This window comes from Carettochelys insculpta, chromosome 5 (genome assembly GCF_033958435.1).
Source record: "Carettochelys insculpta isolate YL-2023 chromosome 5, ASM3395843v1, whole genome shotgun sequence".
Classification (NCBI taxonomy): domain Eukaryota; kingdom Metazoa; phylum Chordata; order Testudines; family Carettochelyidae; genus Carettochelys; species Carettochelys insculpta.
The window spans coordinates 48,077,052-48,097,341 of record NC_134141.1 but is presented as its reverse complement, the minus strand read 5'-3'; the positions used below and the strand labels follow the sequence as shown (position 1 = coordinate 48,097,341).

The 20,290-nt window shown below is 42.8% G+C and overlaps 1 long non-coding RNA gene across 1 annotated transcript in view; it reads right to left on the bottom strand.

The window, feature by feature from the left end:
• LOC142013924 (uncharacterized) overlaps window positions 1-20,290 on the bottom strand; it is a 184,224-nt gene that overhangs the window by 92,368 nt on the left and 71,566 nt on the right. The window lies entirely within an intron of this gene.

Sequence of the window (20,290 nt, the reverse complement as noted above, 5' to 3'; positions counted from 1 at the left end):
CATTACAAAAATGCATTGCACATAAATTTGAAAATTTATTTGCAGGATCTATCTTCGTCATTGCACAACTGGGAAACTTTTAGAAAAGTGAACTTAATTTCTCAATTTGTTACTGAGAGGGAGCTCTCAAAAAGGCAAATTATTAGATCTCCTCGCGTGTTTTCTGTAACTTACACAGATTTGCAGCATGTGGATTGTCCAGTAGTGTTGTGGCAGAAGACTGGGGCTGTGAGAGGCTCAGGACAGGGGATTCCGGTATATGATAGGCTCAGGACTGAGGTGTGTGTGTGGGGATTCAGGGATATTATGATGCTGTGGCCAGATGGGAGCTTGGTCCCAGCTGGGGGCTTGTTGGCCAGGCTTCATTTTTAAATAAAATATGTCCAACACAAACATTTCAGCATTGTCTTTACTCATGGGAGGGACAGGGAACCTCTTTTGGGTCAGGGGTCACTGACCTGTAGAAACATAAATCAGGGACCGCACAAGTGAGATTATAAAAAACACTCCAAGCCCCCTCAAGCCTTACTGATGTGGCCCCAAGTCAGACACCTCCCTTCCCTAGGACCCCAGCCCCATGGGAGGAGGGTAGGTCATACCGAGGTTCACGGCCTCAGGCCAGATTAATTCTTCTGGGGTTCCAGAGTTAGCGGAATTTGTGGGCCCCTCTACACGCTGAGGTGGGGCCAAAATGAGGGATCCAGTGTGAGGGACAGGGCTTCCAGTGAGTGGGATAGGTATGGGGCACAGAATCTGGTGGAAAATAGGGTACAGGAGCAAGCTGTGGGTAGGCGTCTGGCCAGGAGGTAGGGGGAAGATGGGGCCCTGGGCAGGGTATTTGTGGGCGTCATCTGATACCTGGGGGTCCCACAGCTGCACACTAGGTCCAGAATCTCAGGAAGCACATGCACTGCTTCCCCTCTCCAAACAGCTGGCATGTTTCCTGAAAAGCCAGGTCTGTTGTTTGCCAATTACTTCCTTCTGCCTGCTGCCTTCCTGAGTGGGGGCGGGGGTAGGGGGTAGTGGGAGTCCTGTGTCCACACCAGCTCCAACTGCTCAGGCAGCACATGGCTGTCGTGGGGAGTGAGGAGCAGTTGGCGTGGACCTGGGGCTTCTCCCACCCTGCCGCCGCTCAGGAAGGATGCCACCAGCGGACAACAGACGTGGCTTTTCAGGAAACACGCCGTCTGTTTGGGGAGGGGAAGCAGCACATGTGCATCCTGAGGCACCGGCTCTGATGTGCAGCTGTGGGATTTCCACCCAGCCCATGCAGCAGGAAGTCGGCGCTACCTCCATTTTTGCAGAAGGTGACAGCAGCACAGGCTCTTTCTTTGGGTGGGGAGGATTAACAGGTGGCTGGATTGCCTCACAGCCCCCAGGAATTTCTTCATGCCCCCTTAGGGGGGCACACCCCCAGTTTGGGAACCTGTGCACTACAGCAATCTGTCAACAGAAGTCACTGTTGGATGAGGTTTCCTGACAAAACGTCTGTCAACAGAGTGTGTCCATACACAAAAGCCAATTAGGAGGGAGCTCTGCTCTGTCAACAGAGCAGCCAGACTGCCCAGCTGCTCTCTTGACAAAACAGGCACCTGTAAGCACAACAGACAGGGCTGCCCTTTTTTCTGGATGCCCTGTCTGTCAAGAGAAGCCCCCCCCCCCCCCCCCCCCCCGCGCAGAGCCTCCACACAGCTTTTTTGTTGACAGAATCTGTCAACAGCAGCATTATGCCTCATGGTTGAGAGGCAGAAGGCTGCCAGTGGAAGTGCAGAGCTTTGTCAACAAACTGTTGACAAAACACATTTTGTGTGTGGACGTTCCACCAGTTTTATTGACAAAACCAAGGTTTTGTCAGCAAAACGCACCCGTGTCACCGTAGCCTATGCCAGCTAATAATTCCCAAATTTAATTCCATTTCTGCATTGACTCATTGTGTAGCCTCTAATAAATCAGTTTCCTTATATACACAATGTTGATGGTAATATCTATCTACCTCACAGAGGTTTTGAGATCGTTTAGTTAACCTTTGTACAACACTCAAAATGTTATGTACCATTATTTTTATTACTTGGCTTGAAAGCCTATAGCTAAAATAACAAGAAAAAGCTAAGACAAGTGAAAGAAGAGTAGAGACTAGGAATACATGGCTAAAATTCCCTTATCATTTAAAAATAACATGTAATCAATCTTCCTGCCCTCCATTATTTTCCTTGCAATATGGAAATTATTATTGGCTTTGAGAAATATTAAGCAGATGCCTAAAACCATGTGGTGTATTGTTACAGAGAGTTACAACAATACCTAGCTCTTCTGTAGATCACTTTACAAAGGAGGCAAGTACCATTAGTTCCATTTTTCAGATGGAGAAACTGAAGTATAGAAAGGTGGAGTGACTTGCACAATGGTCACCCAGCAGACCTGTGGCCTGTGGCAGAACCATAAATAGAATGGCAACCTCCTGAATCCAAGGGGACTGAGCCCAGTGACAAGGGAGAGTGAAGTGCCTGCTCTAAAGTCTTCTGTGTGAGCTAGCTGGTTTTGACCTCATGAGGTAGAGCACATATATGATCCTGTTTAGCATCCTTTAATCTGCTCTCAGGCATTCCTATTTCCCACCCTCCCTTCTCATTGTCATCTTCAGTCCTGCCATGTCCTGAGGTCAGATAGAAAGCTACTTTCTCTGGTCTCAAAACTTTACAGGGTGTACAGCACCAAGAGTATTTTGGGGCCATATAAAATAATAAATAACATCTCACTATTTAAACAAATTTAGAAAAAGGCTAGATAACGGCAATAATAAATTCATCCTGATCATCTTAATATATGACCACTGGGAGCTTTTTCTCTGCTTTAATTCTTTTCCCACTGATCCCGTCTAGTCCCAGTCCTCTTAACTGTACTCAAATAAAGGTGTCATCAGTATGAAAGGAAGAGTGAAAAAAATTCCAGTTGTAAGCAAAGAGTGATTACAAATAAATAAAACCTTGTAATAACTCCACACTTTTCCAGACTCCCACCTCTTCCTTGTGGGGAACTGACACTTTCCATCACAAAACAGTTATTTCAGTACATTATTTAGATTGTATCTGTGAGCAGGCTGTGAACATACTCCCCAGTGGAATCTTTTAGAACCAAACCCAGGCAACACTTTCAGAGCAACTGGGAATTGGATCTATAAATTAACTGTTCTATAGTTAGTTTTTGAATTGGAGATTACAAGAAACTGTATCAGAAACAAAAAAGGCAGTTGCTTTAAAGCTAAAGAAGCAAATAATGAAATACATTAGTAAGCATGCTGATTATTGCTATGCTGCATCCAAAAGCAGTCAATGAGAGGTTGATTTCTATTGAAAATTATCCTATTTTATTACAGCCCTTAGTGTCAGGGATTTTTAAGGATTGTACTTGTCAGCCACTTGCAGCACATCAACCTTTACACATTGAAAATAAATCATAATTAGTTTGATATCAGAGGTGACTTTTGCAGTGGAGTCTTAAATAGGTGTATTGATTTTCCCACCCACGTGTTGAGGAGGAGGAGCTGTCATTTGAAAAGCTGCTGACTTCTGAAGAGCTTTCAGCATTTCACCACGCTCTACTAATGAGTAAGTCTTCATCGTAATTCATATAACCAGTAGCTGCAGAATCACTAATTCAATGAAACTACAATTCCAGTTTCCCCACTTGTAAACTCTACTGTTTAACTGAAAATTAAGATAAGGGCTTATGAAGTTAATTCAGATTGTACTTTTGGAAGTGCAAATAAGTAAATGTAAGCCATATCCAGTGGACATGTGGTGATTGAAGGTGTTAGTCAAAATAATTGTTTTGATGTCAGCATCTTGACATCCATATATTATAAACTTGATTCATTATGTACAAATCACTTCCTTCTTTGGTCACACATGTCTATCTTTAGGCTGTGGTAAAGGGATGGTGGATAAGCCTCTCCCCCCACCTCCCCCCCCAAAAGTGGATCTGATTATGTGCTAAGAAAACTGACAGATATGCATGTATGGGGAGTTGAGCACACAGTTACTAGTGTCACTATTGCAGATAAGAGCCTTTTAAAAACAACATATTTCTTGTCATTTCCTCCTGGCACGTCCAGTCTCTTCATGTAAGTCTCTACCCCTTCAAGATACTTGGGAAACATCCCTGAGGGGAGGTTTGGATACAAAGTGGGAATGATAGGCAACCTAGTTTCGTCAGTGTAAAAATCATCTTGAACCTTCAGGCACCTGTGAAAATGAACCAAACGCTTTTCTGAGCTTAAGGAAAAGTTTGACCAATCTTTCCATCCTCACATAACTCCTTATGGGACTTGTCAGTCACAAGTTCTGGGTAAGCTCAAAAACTTATCTCACTCACGAACAGAAGTTGGTCCAACAGAAGATATTACCTCACAACCACCTTGTCTCTGAATGCTAATAGTCACTGGAGGGAATCTAGGCAGACCAAACCACCTCTCCCCTTTACAAATATGATATTCATTTTCAGACAGGCCACTTCCCCTCTCAGACTAGTTGTTCTTCCTAGTGGAAGATCAGAATAACACACTCATCTTAGCCCAAAAAGAAGTAATCTTAGAAGAGTTGCCCGCTATACCACAAGCTAATATCACATTGTGGAAAAAAGGTCATATAGTCTTCAACTCTTCTGAATTAACAGCAACAGTACATGTGGATTAGGGATGTGACAAATTAACTCATCTTCTTGGCATTACTGCCATGATTCTATTTAATCTTTTTGACCTAGGGGCTACCCTGGTATATACAATTCACATTGCATGGCACTTCTGAAGCATCAGGGTTCATAGCTTTGGTGGGTAAATAGTGTAACACCATCATGCTGCAGAAGAAATTTGCATGTGACGGGTTAGGGGTGTTTTGGGAACACACTCCCCCATATCTGTTGAGCCTTAGGGAAGAAAACTAGCACTCCAGATAAGCAGTGATGCTACTGTAGCAGAACACATGTAGATAAGGATAAAGGGAAGAGAACAAACATGTTGTGATCTAGTGCAACTAGATGCAATACACATAAGCAAAATGAGGAACACAACACGTACTGATAGATTAATAACTAACAATACCTGAAATGATAATGAGTGGCCAAACAGAACTGCATTGCAAGGCTGGAAAAAACTATATCTAAGGCAGCACAGAAAGTGTGGAAATTTGGCCATCACTGATGGGCCATGGTGCCTGGTGCTCAGAGGACTAGAGAACTCCCACTCGTCCACAGCTGATCGAGGTCTCCACCTGCTGAAAGGACATAACAGCCACTTTCCTGTCATGCTTTTTAGTTAAGGAGTTTTGTAAAAACTCGTCAGGGAATAAACTGCTTGTGTTTGACAGACACCTGTATGGAGTATTTTGTACTCAGAGAACCCACTGTTGAACCTAAATTACTCTTGTCTGCAACATATGCAAAGAAGTATGACCAGCATCTCATGGGCAAGATCCTCTTGAGGAACTATTAGATGGAACAAGAGCTGTCTCCATAAACAATCTGATCTTTTTTAGTTTTACCCTATTTGCTGGTGTTGGCCCTTTCATCTCTCCTTTTCTTGATCAGCCAAAAGGCTATACACTGCAAACATTTGCTCAAATTGCTTGCTACCCAACTAGAATATATGGTAAGTTCTGAACATGGATTGTGACCTGGACTTTTGCTATGGCTTTGAAAAACACTTTTAGAAGGTATGAAAAGAAACTCTTAGCAATCTCTCACAGTCCAAAAAACTGCCATAATTCTGACCAGTTTCCCATATAGTAACTGCAACTTAGAATAATAGAAAACAGAATTAGAAAGAGAAGGCATTAATACTTACTTGAAAAGGACCCATTACTCAGTATTATAGGGATAAGGCCTTTTTCTGTAGTTATATTGAAAGGTCTGTAGCCATACTGGAAGGCCCAAAGCTTAAGGTCTTCGACTGATGCCAGATTAAAGAGAAGCAGCCATTTACTTAAAAGCAGGAAGTCACGTACTCACAGTCCATCTAAATTACATTAAACTAGCTTAAAACCATGTTGTTAAGAAGGTGACCCTGTTTTAATGGCACCCAATATCACCAGATGAAGTAATGAATATCAAGCTGGTTAAAGAAAATATAGTTTGGTAGCATTTCAGCTGTCAAGAAACTACTTCTGAATAGTTGGGATTGTGAAATCCTCATTCTATTATCATGGTCCCCACTTTCCTATTGTTTCTCTGCATGATTGCTCTTTTAGTGTTAGTGCAAAACAACTAAGCTAGTGGGATATAATCAGCTAGGGAATCACACTGAAAGTTGTTAGGATTGGTTAGTAAAATGTTGTAAAATAATTGCTTAAAATATAGCTAAATAGGACTTCAACTTTCACTATATAAACTGGGGTCCCAGAAGGAGGCCAGCAAGAAAGCAAGAAATGAATCAGAAAGAATAATAAGAAAGAAAGACCTGGAAGAAGCTCTCATCTCCATGACACAGCCTGAGATCAGAGTTTCCAAGAATCATCTGCATGACTATGACATGCAGCAACCAGAATCCAGCCTGGCCTTGCCTGGCCAACAGGGGAAGTTTGCCTGCCCTGATCAGTGAGCATCGCACTGTGTGTTTACCATGTGTATTCAGCTTATTTTGCAATTGGTAATAAATAGTGCGTACGTAGGATATGACTGTGTACGGCTCTTCACTAGTAAAAGAACCTGCATACCCACAGAGTGAGAAGGTTACACCTGAGCCCTAGAAACAGATAAGGGTGGCTATCCCTAGAGTATGTGAACGACAGAGAATTTTGTGTTCGTAACTGTGTAACTGACTCACAGTAAAACAATTATTATGTTTTGGGTAAACTTTCAGAATTGTTAGTTATTTTGACTGATAATGCTGCATTCTAAGCTTCTAAACTATCTAGACCAGTGTTTCTCAGCCCCTTGAGAGAACAACAAGGGGTTCCAAGGGGGTACATCAACTTATCTAGATATTTGCCTAGTTTTTCAACAGGCTACATAAAACAACAGACAGGGGACAGGGAGATATAGAGGGCAAGGGGCAGCTCCTTCTAGCTGCACCAAGCTTCGGGGAGCTAGCATGCCCCGCCTGCCCCCACCCCCAGCATCCAAGAACCTAAATACAGAGAATTTATCCCTTTTGAAAAATAAGTAGTGATGCCTTTTTTGGTGTCCCAAATACAGGATCATCCCGCCAAATACGGAATAACCGGTTACCCTAGTCAGTTGCTCCACTATTTTGCTCAGGATCCATGTCAGGCTGCAAGGCCTATAATTACTTGATTCATCCCATTTACCATTTTTAAAAATTGGAACATTAGCTTTCTGCCAGTCTTCTGGAATGTCCCTAGTACCTCAGGACTTACTGAAAAAATCAATACAAAAAAAGCAGTCACGTAGCACTTGAAAGGCTAACAAAATTATTTATTAGGTGACCTTTCATGGGACAGACCCACTTCTTCAGACCATAACCATACCAGAACAGACTCAATATTTAAGGCACAGAGAAATAAAATAGTAATCAAGGTGGACAAATCAGAAAAAAAAGTGATCAAGGTGAGCAAATCAGAGAGTAGAGGGGTAGGAGGGTGGGAGGGGAGGTCAAGAATTAGATTAAGACAAGTAGGCAAACAAGCCCCTATAGTGACTCAGAAGATTCCCATCCCGGTTCAAACCACGTTGATGTGTCGAATTTGAATATAGAAGATAGTTCGGCAGTCTCCCTTTCAAGAGTGGTGTGAAAATTTTTCTTCAGTAACACGCAAATTCTTAAGTCATTAATAGAATGGCCCACTCTTGAAAGGGAGACTGCCGAACTATCTTTTATATTCAAATTTGTTAGTCTTTAAAGTGCTACTTGACTGCTTTTTTGTTTTGCTAGTATATAGACTAGCACAGCTCCCTCTCTGATACTGAAAAATCAAAGTTAATGATCCATGGAGTGTCTCAGCCAGCTCTTTTTAAACCCTTACATTCAGGTTATTGGACCTGCTAATTTACAAGTGTCTAATTTTAATTGGCTACATCTACACTAGCCCCAAACTTCGAAATGGCCACGCAAATGGCCATTTCGAAGTTTACTAATGAAGCGCTGAAATGCATCAGCTCATGGGAATAAGGGGACTTCGAAGTAGGCGGGGTCCTTTCGAAAAGGAGCCCCGTCGGGATGAACTGCGCAGCGGCGAGGCGCATCAATTTCGAAGTGCCGTGGCCGCCCACATGCTAATGAAGCACTGAATATGCATTTCAGCGCTTCATTAGTAAACTTCGAAATGGCCATTTGCATGGCCATTTTGAAGTTTGGGGCTAGTGTAGACATGGCCATTGTTCAACATCTTTCATCAATATCAGTGGAACTGAAGAATTGTTGTCTCTGTAGCTGTCTACACTACAGAGTTCTGTCTGCAGAAGAGGCCTTCTGTCAACAGAAGTAGGGAGCATCAACAGTACAAAAGCATTCTGTTGAGAATCTGTGAGCAGAACACAGCAGTTTTCCTGGCAGAGTTCTGTCTTGGCCGTACAAGGCACAGCACCTCCGTCAACAGAGTCTGTTGACAAAAAAATAATGTAGGTGTTCCAAGGGACCTTCTGTCGACAGAGAGGTCTTCTAGTTCACCAGGTTGCTTGTTTGCAGAGCTTCCAGTTGCCTGTTCTGTCGAGAGAGGCCTGGGTAGTCAGGCTGCTCTCTGTCAACAGAGTGGCTACGTCTACACTAGCCAAAAACTTCAAAATTGCCATGCAAATGGCCATTTCAAAGTTTACTAATGAAGCACTGAAATACATATTCAGTGCCTCATTAGCATGCGGGCGGCCATGGCACTTCGAAATTCATGTGGCTCGTCCAGACAGGGCTCCTTTTCGAAAGGACCCCAGCTACTTCAAAGTCCCCTTACTCCTATCTGCTCATAGGAATAAGGGGACTTCAAAGTAGCCGGGGTCCTTTTGAAAAGGAGCCCCATCTGGTTGAGCCGCACAGCGGCGAGCCACATCAATTTCGAAGTGCCGCGGCCGCCCGCATGCTAATGAGGCGCTGAATATGTATTTCAGTGCTTCATTAGTAAACTTCTAAATGGCCATTTGCATGGCCATTTCAAAGTTTTTGGCTAGTATAGACACAGCCAGTGTTTCGACAGGGGGACCCTGTATTAGGTGTGGACTGTTCTGGAGACAGAGGTTGTTAGGAAATATCGGTTGACAGTGACTTCTGTCAACAGAACTCCTAAGTGTAGTCACAGCTGATAATGGAACAATACTATTGTCATGTATGCCTTATATGTTTTAAAAACTCCTTGCCCTTAACTCTGCTTGCCACAGCTTCCTCCATATTTCCTTTAGGTCCTCCGGAAACATGATTTTCATCATGCAGTTTCAAATAGTACAATGACATATATATAAAACCTGCATGAGACAACTTTCTTTTGCTCTGCCAGTTGCTTATTTATTTTTGCTTTAATTAAATTTAACTGATTTTTTTTACATTTATCACAACACTGAATATCTACTTACACTTCCATTGAACTGAAAGAAAAGAGAACTTCATACGTACACATGGGAGATGAAAGGGCTCTTCTGAATTTACTATAAAAATAGAAAATGCATCGTTTACAGAGTTTTAATAGGTTTTTTATGTAACTACAGGGCTTTCTTCTTCTCTCTGTTGCCCTGTCAAATCCAGTGTAGCGCTGTAGACACTGATGCAAAATTATTGTAATGGAGTAGTGGCAGGACCAATGCATACACAATTTTTAGTGAATATTTTTTGAAGTATGAAGACAGTTTTTGTTCTGTTCGCAAAAGGCTCTGGACTGTTGAACAAACACAGAGAGTGAGTTTAAAATGTATATTAATAACCATAACTCCTCCTCCACTAGCTATGTTGTTTATTTGCAGCATATATTTGTGACTGTAATTTTTAAAAACAAGACTGATTTTTTTTTTCAACCTAGAATCTATATGCAGTCAAGATCAGACTGTATTTGGAGTGTCTGTTACAGGAATAAATGTAATATGTAAATGAAGAAATATGCTTCTGATAAAATAGTCAAAGAAAAAGCAAATCTAAAGCTAACCAGCCATGGCTGCTTCATTATCTCCAAGTTATACACAAGAATTTGGAGCTTGGATGTTTGACTGCTTGAATTAATTTAATTTTCACTTCTGTATTCCCCCCCTCCAAACACACACATTCACTGCAAAAACAACCACCAGGGACTGCCATTGACAATCTAGTGGGCATGAGGGGGTTTGATGCAATTTATAAGCTTAAATTACTGATAAACTCAAGATGCTTCCCAGCTTGAGGTACGTATTTTGCCTTCCTATTGACAATAATGATCAGGATCTTCCATTTATGAGGTAGAAATGACGATAGTCATCAATGCTAAATTCCTTCACAAGTGTTGATTAATCAATGTCCAGATTCACTTCCTGAAAGGTCACATGGACATGGACAAAAACCCAGTGGCAGCAAGTCTATTGGGCACAAGGCTGCAGCAGTGCAATGCCGCCACAGTTTCTGCTCTGACAAGAAGGCCAGTGAGCCATGAGGTGCCACCTTAGTAACATGTAAGACCAACACATCCGAGTCTTCAGCAGGGGGAATGAACCTACAACCTTAGGAGCTAATGCCCCATGCTCTACCCCATGAGCTAAAAGCGAGCTGGCTCTCAGCCAAGGATGCAGAGCAGAGACTTTGCTCTTCCTTGTCAGTGTTCTCAGTACCTCTGGCGTAACAAACAGGTGGCCTGACCTGACAGGGGCTTGGTCAGCCAAGATTTACCGAGTGCAAATAACAACAAAAAACTTGTACTCTCCATCCCCGGGGAGGAATTGCCTTTCCCACTCCCACATCTAGTTTAGCTATTTCCATGAGTGTAGTGGGTGCAAAAGTAAACCTTATTATCCATGGCCTTGATTGTACAAACTATGGGGAAGATCATGGCCTTGCTACTATGGATCACATAGTTGTTGTGGAGACATACACAGTAGAGGCGAAGTGAAGAGTACAGGTGATGCTGCTTAAGCAGATTTTAGTGGGATGCTCTGGAGAATGTGCTCTGCTGCAGATGTCACAGTCTTCATTTTTCAGCTGCCTGAAAATGCTGAGGAAAGCCTCTTTAAAGCTGAAATTTCTGTTTTTTTAAAGTTTCAGTCAGAATTTCGATCATATGTCCACATGTGCGTTTTAACTAAATTCCTGCATGTGCACGAAACCATTTGCTCTCATCCAGCTCCCAAATATGAAGAGAAAGAAAATGAGGTCTGAAATTCAAATTAAGGCCTCATACATCTCTTCCTTTGAAATTTAATTTTAACAATACCTTTTAAAATGATTTTAATATAAAAATCATAGTTTGTAAGAGAAATTTTTACAAAGCTGGGGAACTATGTCAGAATTTATTCTTACATATATTGGTGCAAATCTCCAGTGACTGCACTGGAGTTATTTCAGATTAACAGCATTGTAACCACAACTTTTAGCTTTCTTCTCCTTCTTATTCACATGTTACTGATAACATCTTTAATAGGTCTGCTAATGTAGTACTGAAGGAGAATGCATTTAGTATTCAAAAAGTTCTTATGAAAATGTTGACGGGTAGCACTCATGGCAGTTTTGCAGAAATTTTACTGAACTAGGCATTTCAAGGTTTGAAAAAATAAATAGTTATGTGGCTTCAGTATGCAAGAAAGCCCCGCATTAGCCACAGAAGAGGTACATCGTAGGCAGTGATACCAAACTCAGCTTGCTAATAATGTGCTTCCCTCCTGTCCTAGCTGGACAAATTCATAGAATCATAGAACAACAGAGCTGGAACCAGCCTCTACAAGTCATTAGGTCCAGCCCCCTGCATTCATGGCAGGACCAAGCACTAGTTAGACTATCCCCGACAGGTGTTTGTCTAACCTGCTTAAAAAAAACCCCTCCAAAGCAGTGGTAGCTAGTGCAGGGGTGCCAAGCAGGGGCACCAGCGACATGCCCCTTCTCCGTCCCTCCCCACCGATGCTTTGCCCAGGCCCCTCCCCCACCCAGCTCTGATTCATCCCTCCTCACCCCTGCTTCACCCCACCAGCCTCTACCTGCAAAAGCACCACACTGCTTCCAGTGAGTCCAGGGGCAGTCCTTCCCCTCCTGGAAGTAGCTGCTCTCTGACTGTGCCACTTCAGCGGAGGGGCTGGGCAGCCACCACACTCACTGGAAGTGGTGCAGCACTGACTGTAAGTGCAGGGGAAGCAGTGAGGGAATGCGTGTGATCCCCTGTGCATGCAGATGCATCACCCCTGCTCCAAATATGGAGATTCCACAACTTCCCTGGCAATTTATCCTTATAATTTATGATTAAGCCCCCTCACGGTTAGGATGTTTTCCCTACTGTCCCACCTAAATCTCCCTTGCTCCAATTTAAGTCCATTCTTTCTTGATCTACTATAAGGAGTTAAGGTGACTAATTTTCTTCTCTGTCCTTTTTGTCGCAAACCTTTTAGATACTTGAAAGCAGTTATGTCTCCTCTCAGTCTTCTCTTTTTCCAGATTAAATAAACCCAGTTCTTTCAATCTTCCCTCATAGATCATGTTTCCTAGACCTTTAGTAATTTTTGTTGCTCTTCTCTGGACCTTATCCAACCTGTCCGCGTCTTTCCTGAAATGTGGCACCCAAAACTGGACACAGTACTCCAGGGCTGTGTCTACAAGGCAGAGCTATTTCGGGTTACTTTGGTATCCCAAAATAGCTACTCCATGTCTGTGAAACAGGCCCGTCATTCTGATTTTTTTTTTAAATAACAGGTGCTCCATTTTGCCATCCCTGTAGTCCTTGTTGCAGGAGGAGTAAGGGATACCTTGAAATAGCACCTTCTTTTGACATTTGGTGCTGTTTAGCAAGCACCAAATGACAAAATAGGCTATTACAAACTACACTTGAAATAAGCTACACAATTTGCAGAGGTTTTCAAATGGATTCCTTAATTATTTGCTCCACTATCTGTCCTGTTACAGAAATTAAGTTGACTAGTCTGTCTTTCCCTGGGTTGTCCTTATTTCCCTTTTAATACATGGGCATTATATTTGCCTTTTGCCAGTTTTCTGGAATCTTTCCCATATTCCATGATTTTTAAAATTAATAATTAATTGCTCAGCTAGCTACCCAGTCAGTTCCTTGATTATTGTACAATGCTTTTCATCAGGCCCTGGTGATTAGAAGATATCTAACTTTTTTAAGTAATCGTTAACATGTTCTTTTCCTTAGCTTCTGAAACTAACCTATTTCCATTGGCATTCACTATGTTAGGCATCCAATCAGCACCAATTTGGCGAAAAGTGAAGCAAAAAGGTCATTAACCACCTCTTCCCCCTTTAGAATCAAGGAATCATAGAACAATAGAGCTGGAAGAGACCTAAAAAAGCCATCAAGTCCAGCCCTCTGCCCTAGGCAGAACCAAACCCATCAGATCAGCCCAGCCAGGGCTTTGTCGAGGTGAGACTTAAACACCACCAAGGATGGACACTCCACTACTTCCCTGGGTAGACCATCCCAATGCTTCACTACCCTCCTAGTGAAAAGGAGTAATGAGTCTGTCTTGTTATTCCTCTTGCTTCCAATATATTTGTAGAATATTTTCCTGTTACACATTATGTCTCTACCTTATTCGAGCTTGTTTTGTGCCTTGGTTTTTTCTAATTTTACCCCTACATACCTGTATTTGTAATTTGACCTAGTGCCCTCTTTTTGTAGGACTCCATTTTGATTTTTAGATCATGCAGGATCTCTTACTTAAATCTGCATGCCCTCTTTCCATACTTCTTATCTTTTTTATGCAGTGGAAGAGTTTGCTCTTGTGGCCTCAGTAATGTCTCTTTGAACAATTGCCAAATGCCTTCAATTGTTTTTCCTCTTAGACTTGCCTCCTATCTACCAGCTCCCTCGGTTTGCTAAAGTCTGCCTTCTTGAAATTCAGTGAGTCAAATGGTTTAGTTTCCCATCCATTCCTTTTTTGGTTCTTCTGCTCTGACTCACACCACCAACACCAATTAATACCAATTGTGATGTTTAGGGTGCATTATCATCCAACCAGCAGGAAGTTATGTGAAACCACAACTCAGCTCACTAGGAATAAAAGCCATTGGTAGACATGTACCTTACACTAATGACTGGATTTTAGGGAGCATATAACTGTATCAGGGAGCCTAGAGACCCAGTGTGGATTGTGGGTCAGGCTGGCACTATGGAATAACCAACTCTTCTCTTTAGAGAATATTGAATCTGGAATTTAACCTATAGAGAGTAAACCATTTGGATTATGTGGATCTCAGGTTTTGGACTTACTCATCAAAACCAGTTTCATATGTTGGCTGGAGCCACAATATAGTGTTTACAAAGATAATAGTTCAAACATTGTTTTTTTTGTTTTTTTTTTAACCAACCCCCAAGTTGTTACCAAGGGCTAGCTTATGGCTCACATTTTTCCTTTCTGCCTGCTTTTTCCCAGCAACCCCCACCATTAAACTAAACCAACATAGTTCTTCAGGAAACATCCCATTAACCAGGTCAACACAGTGCTCATAAATTATTACAGAGACACTCAATGTGTCACAGCATCCATTTACATCAACATAGTCTGCCCTTTCAAGTTCACCAAGCCGTCTAGTCAAACTGTGCATTTTTAACTAACAACCTCCAAACCAACCATAAAGCATGAAAGACTAAGAGCTTTACTTCTACCAGCTTTACATTACTCAGTGATGTTACCTTTTTAGTTACACTGCTGCAAGTATAGAAGCAGGCCCTAATTTCCTCCAACATTTGATTTTGAAAGGAATCTAAAAATTACAGGGATATAGTTGCTGAAACATATAGTTATATAATTTGAAGAAAGTGGCTGAATGGATTTTTCCTCATCATTTGTAGCAATAAGCTGTCCTAGGCTAAGCCCTTGTGTCTCAGAGAAGTTTTACAGAAGAGCTTGTGAGTCCTGAATTTAAAGATTTAGAGTAGGAAATCCTGGAAAAGCCTTCATCGCATGAGAGAAAATTGGGTCTATGTAATAAAGTACATTGCCCACAGACAAATGAAGTACCACCATGGGCTCAGCTCCGCTGGGAAATACAAATACTGGCAGCACTATGTGGGTTGTAAGAAACAGAACAGTGGTGGAACGTGTATCTTCAATCTAAATTGCTTTAAATCTGTTTTCAGTTGGCTACATCCCTAGGTGTACATTAAGACCTTCAGAATTATCTAGTAGTGAAGGAGTGCACATTTTCAAGAGAAATGGGAAAAAATGGGAGCGGGGAAGAAAGTAACAGGAGTTAAGCTGATTGCAGCGGGAAAAGTAGTGGCAACTTACAAATTGAAACTTAAAACAGAAACCTAGTTGAACACCCACTTTAATTTTCCAAGCAAGTTTAACTTGTATAATAGGCACTTCCCCAGGACAATACACAAGGTATGTACATTACAGGATCAGTCTTAAAAGCGCCAGTGTGGTCCGATCTGAGGTAGCGCTGCACGTTTGCAGCAGACATTTAAACTTTAAGTGCCTATCAGCCCGTTCTTCAGAAAAAAAGTCAGGATACCTGGAGGAGGGCTAAAATTCAGGCTGGTCCTTTTAAAAATGGGACAGCTGGTTGCTGCAGTCTTAGCAAAGAAAAAAATATTAAAACATTTCTGGTACTGGCTAATTACAGGCTTCCCTTCAGCTTCTGTGGTGCACATTTTTTCATTCCATGGAGTGCGGAATAAGCACATATGCCTTGAGCTAGAATTTGAAATCCAAACCTGTTTGAACTCACATTCATTTTTGGGTGCAACTCACAGAATCATAGAATCATAGCGCTGGAAGGGACCTTAGGAGGTCATCTAGTCCAGCCCCCTGCTTCAAGCAGGCTCAAGCCCAACTAAGTCATTCCAGCCAGGACCTTGTCAAGCCGGGACTTAAAAACCTCTAAGGATGGAGAGTCCATCACCTCGCTAGCCAGTATGTTCCAGTGCCACACCACCCTCCTGGTGAATTAGTTGTTCCTAATATCCAGCCTACTCCTCGCCTTCTGTAACTTCAGACTATTGCTCTTTTCTGCCATCTGTCACCACTGAATGACAACTGATGACATTTAGGGGCTAAATACCTCAATGGGCAAGCAACTCTATTACTCAGACATTGAAAAATTCACCAATAGCTCTTGCAATGCAGTAGTACCCTGAGATACGCAAGGGTTGTGGTCTACACAGTCCTCCCATGCCTTGAATTTTGCATAAGTCGGGGGGCTTGGGCGGTGGGTTGGGGGCATAAGAGGGGGTGGGAGGGTTAGTCTGGGGTGGGTTAAGGCTGTAGGGAGGGTGGGGGGTTGAGCTGAGACAGGGTGTTGTGGGGGGGGTCGAAGCCAGGGCATGGGGGTTAGGTGGGATGTTGAGGCAGCCGGGGGGGGGGGTTAGAGCCGGGTCCATGGGGGTGGTGGGCAGGGGGTAGGAGAAAAGCCCTGTGTGTGCGGGGGGGGGGGCGGGGGAGGGCAGTGGCTGGATCCTGAGCCCTGTGCGCAGGTTGGAGCCAGAACCCCCAGCATAGGGGATGGGGTAAGCTGGGTTCACAGGGGCTGAGTCTGGTGTGGGGGGGAGGAAGGGGGTTTTAGCCCTACTAGCTGCCTTCAGCACTGGGCAGCTAGCGGGGCTAAAGCCCTTCTGCCCACCTTCCGAGAGCTGCACCGCTGTCATCTTGACAACGGTGCCACTCTGAGAAGAGGGTTTTAGCTTGCCTGGCTGCCCGCAGCAGCAGGCATCTGGGCGAGCTAAAAGCCTTTCCCCTATCTTCCCAGAGCAGTGCCTAGCAATGCTCTGGGAAGCAGGGGAAGGGGATCTGAGCCTGCCTAGCTGCCCACTGCTGTGGGAATCTAGACAGGCTGACAGCCCAGCAGCTCCACATTGTGTGAAACTTCAGTTAAAGTGAGATTCCCATGCTGAAGACGCATCAAGTGAGGGTTTACTTCACTGAACGTGCAGAAAACATTGCCACCAAAGGTCAGAGCCAGTGAGTTTAACTAATACAAAGAAAATACACCTTCCTTTTAAGTTTAAAAGTCACACATTTGAAAGTTCCAAAACTCAGACAAAGAGGTAGGAGATACTTTCTTTCAAGCTTCTTGCATTCCTGCTGCAGTACCTGTGTGCATGGGGTAGAGAGGGCGGGGGAAGGAGGAGCTGCAAATTCCTGCCTCGCTAAGTGATAGGATTCCACCAGAACTGTACAAGGACGTGCTTCGGCAGATTAAAATTGATTTTCATCTTGGAATTCTTAAATCCCATGGTGAGCTTGTTGTGCCGTCATTTTAAAAATTGGGGGGAAGAATTAGCAGCAGAAGCTGAGGCACAAGCTATTTTTCTAGGTCTCACAAGTGGTAGAGTCATCAGACCCCACGTGGAGCTCCCCATGTTCTTCCCCAGGTCTCCATTTTCAGAGCAACCTGTTGCTGTGATCGAAGAATATGTGGATCCTCTTTTAGGAACTTTCTGTTCTGAGATGAGATCATCAGCTTTTAAACTTGACACTGTAGCTAAAATTAGACCCTGGCTCAAATAAACGTCTGTGATATGATCGCTGTGATGGAATCAGACACAAGTGGTTCAGCTATCACTCAGTTTGCAGTGAGCTTGTAACACTTGAATAATGTGATTATATGTACACCATAGTCCTTCACAAACTTGAGGGAAATGGAGCTGTAAAAATGCAGCTTTCTTTGTTCTTTAATACTTCAAATAAAAAAAAATGTCTGCAGTAGGCAGGAAAATAGCTGAGCATCCTCCCTGTACAAAGCTTCATTTTGAATGCTAGTAATATTACTGATACACAGTCAGCTAAACCCCCGTTCTCCTCTAGAGTTATAGATTTCGGACATTCATTATGCTGAATACACTACGATCAAGGAATCAGTCCTGCTGACAAGATCTGAAGAGAAAAGCATCTGCATATGTCAGCACAAGGCAAATGAAAGTGAGTTCTGCCTGACTTTGAAAAAATGTGATGCAACCTGGACAGCCCTTTGAGAAAGCAAACCAGGCTGAGTTTAACAGCATTAAATTTCAGAGAAACTCCAGGTTTGCTTAGCTGCTGGGCTCACAACACTGTCATAGGTGTGCACACTCACACTGTCCCTATAGACATGCTGATATCTGAAACTCCTGGAGTACAGAAAAAAACAAAACGACAGTAGTGACTTTGCCAGGGTTGCATGAGTGAGAAAGTAAAGAAAGTATTGGGGAAATTAAATCATTTAAATTAACCATAAAGTCTGAAAGAAATACGTCAGGTGGACTGCAACACTTACATATGAAAGATCAATCTAAGAATTTCCCACTTAAATCAACACTTGGTCATCTTCAAACTCCTAAGGGCACATCTATACTGCTGTAGCACTTGAATTAGGATGCTCCTACATGGACAGGAGAGCTTCTCTTGACTGTTTAGTTAATCCACCTCCAAGTGAGGCAGCAACCATGTTGACAGGAGAAGCCCTTCCAAGACAGTGCTGTCCACATTGGGAGTTAGGTTAGTATAATTATGTCACTGAGCAGGGGGATTTTTCACACCACCTGAGCAGCATAGTTCTAGTGATATACGTCCATAGTATAGACCTGGCCTTAGTGTGAGGGAAATGTTAAAAGTTTATATTTCAGACAAAGCATTGAACAGGCAACAATTGCTGTCAAACAACAAAAATCATCTTCTGGCTAAATCATCTTTATTTTATCAAATCTAAGTCATTCATTTGTGCTTATGTTCTCCTGGGGAACCGGTAACGCTCCCAGAGATTTCAGAACAGTGTGACATAGCATAGTGTCCCATCTGTGGATCTACCTATGAAACTTGTCCAGAAGCTAGAGATATGCCAGAAAAGTAGCAATGCTGACAAATGGCTGTAAATATCTACTGTGACAGGGTCAAGCGGGAGGCTTCCTATATAATGTGAGAAAGGCAGCCCAAATGGGGAAAAGACCTGCTAAATAGAAGCAGAGGGCAGCAGGGCAATTAGAAGGAGCTGGCTCAGGAAGATTGGGGCCAGCTGATGCCACTGCAGGCTTGCTGATGGCCTTTAAAAGCCTCTGAAGTTAGGAGGTGGAGGAGAGAGTGTGAAAATGGGAGGAGAGGTGTAGGAAAGACAGAGAGCAAGAAAGCAAAAGTTTGAGAGTAAGTCATACCATCTTGAACATAGAAACAGCTGGGGAGGGAGCCCCAGAAGGTGTGGCTGAGCTCCCTGCTACAGCGACCTGTTGTGAGCTCCCCGCCACAGGGGAAGGGACTAGCAACTGGCCCAAGCAGTGGCGTGGGTAAGAGGGGCCCTTGCCACACCACTTAATGGAGTTTAAGGGGCAGAGAGGACCATTAGGATTCACCTAAATAAATAAGACCTACTAACATTGTTTTGGCTTTAATTGGTAAAAGCTTCTATTCCAATTTGTAATACTCTGCAAAAGTTGGATTTTTGAAGGTTCAGGCCTTAAAAAACTTGAATAATTACTCTTTTGGCTTGAAAATCCAGGTCTGATGTCACCATTTCCTGTGTGAAGGGGAAAGGGTACCAGAATGCTAGCCAGAAAACTTCAGATTCTCCAAAGACCCCATGGACGTTTTGATTTTTTGCATGTCACCCTACAGAGGCTGGCCTTGTCCTGTTTCCCCTGTTGAGTGTATGTAATTGTAAATACCAAGTATCTCCATCATCACAAGATAAGTTACCACAGTTCTCAGTTTCTATTCCTAACCTCTCAAAAAACCAGAACCGCATGGATACATTCGTAGACCTAGGTATTGTCCAGGTCTGATATTTTCAGAATAATCAGCTTACAAATGAGGAAACAAAACAAAAAGGGCAATATAATAAAGTACAGCACTCAACACTTTCAGTAGCGTTTTTAATATTCCCACATCCTTCACTCCAGTATGACTGAGAATTAAACCTAAACTACAATATTTGGGTTAATTCTGCAAGATGTAAAACATTGCTGAAAGAAAAATGAATATACAGCCACTTCCCTATAAATACTATACTTTAATAAACTGGGTAAATTTTTGCTTTATTTTGGGAAATAGCCCAGGATTTTGATTCCCATAATTAAGGAGCCAGATTGCATTGCAGGGTTTTGCCCAGACTACTGTCTTGTAGACATTTCACACAATCATTTGACAGAGCAAGCATAAGGTCATTGTTAGAACAGGTTCATGTCTCAGTTAACTTCATGGTTGGAAAAATACAGACTATATATAATGGATGGGGATAAAAAAAACACAACCAACCAGAAACACTTCT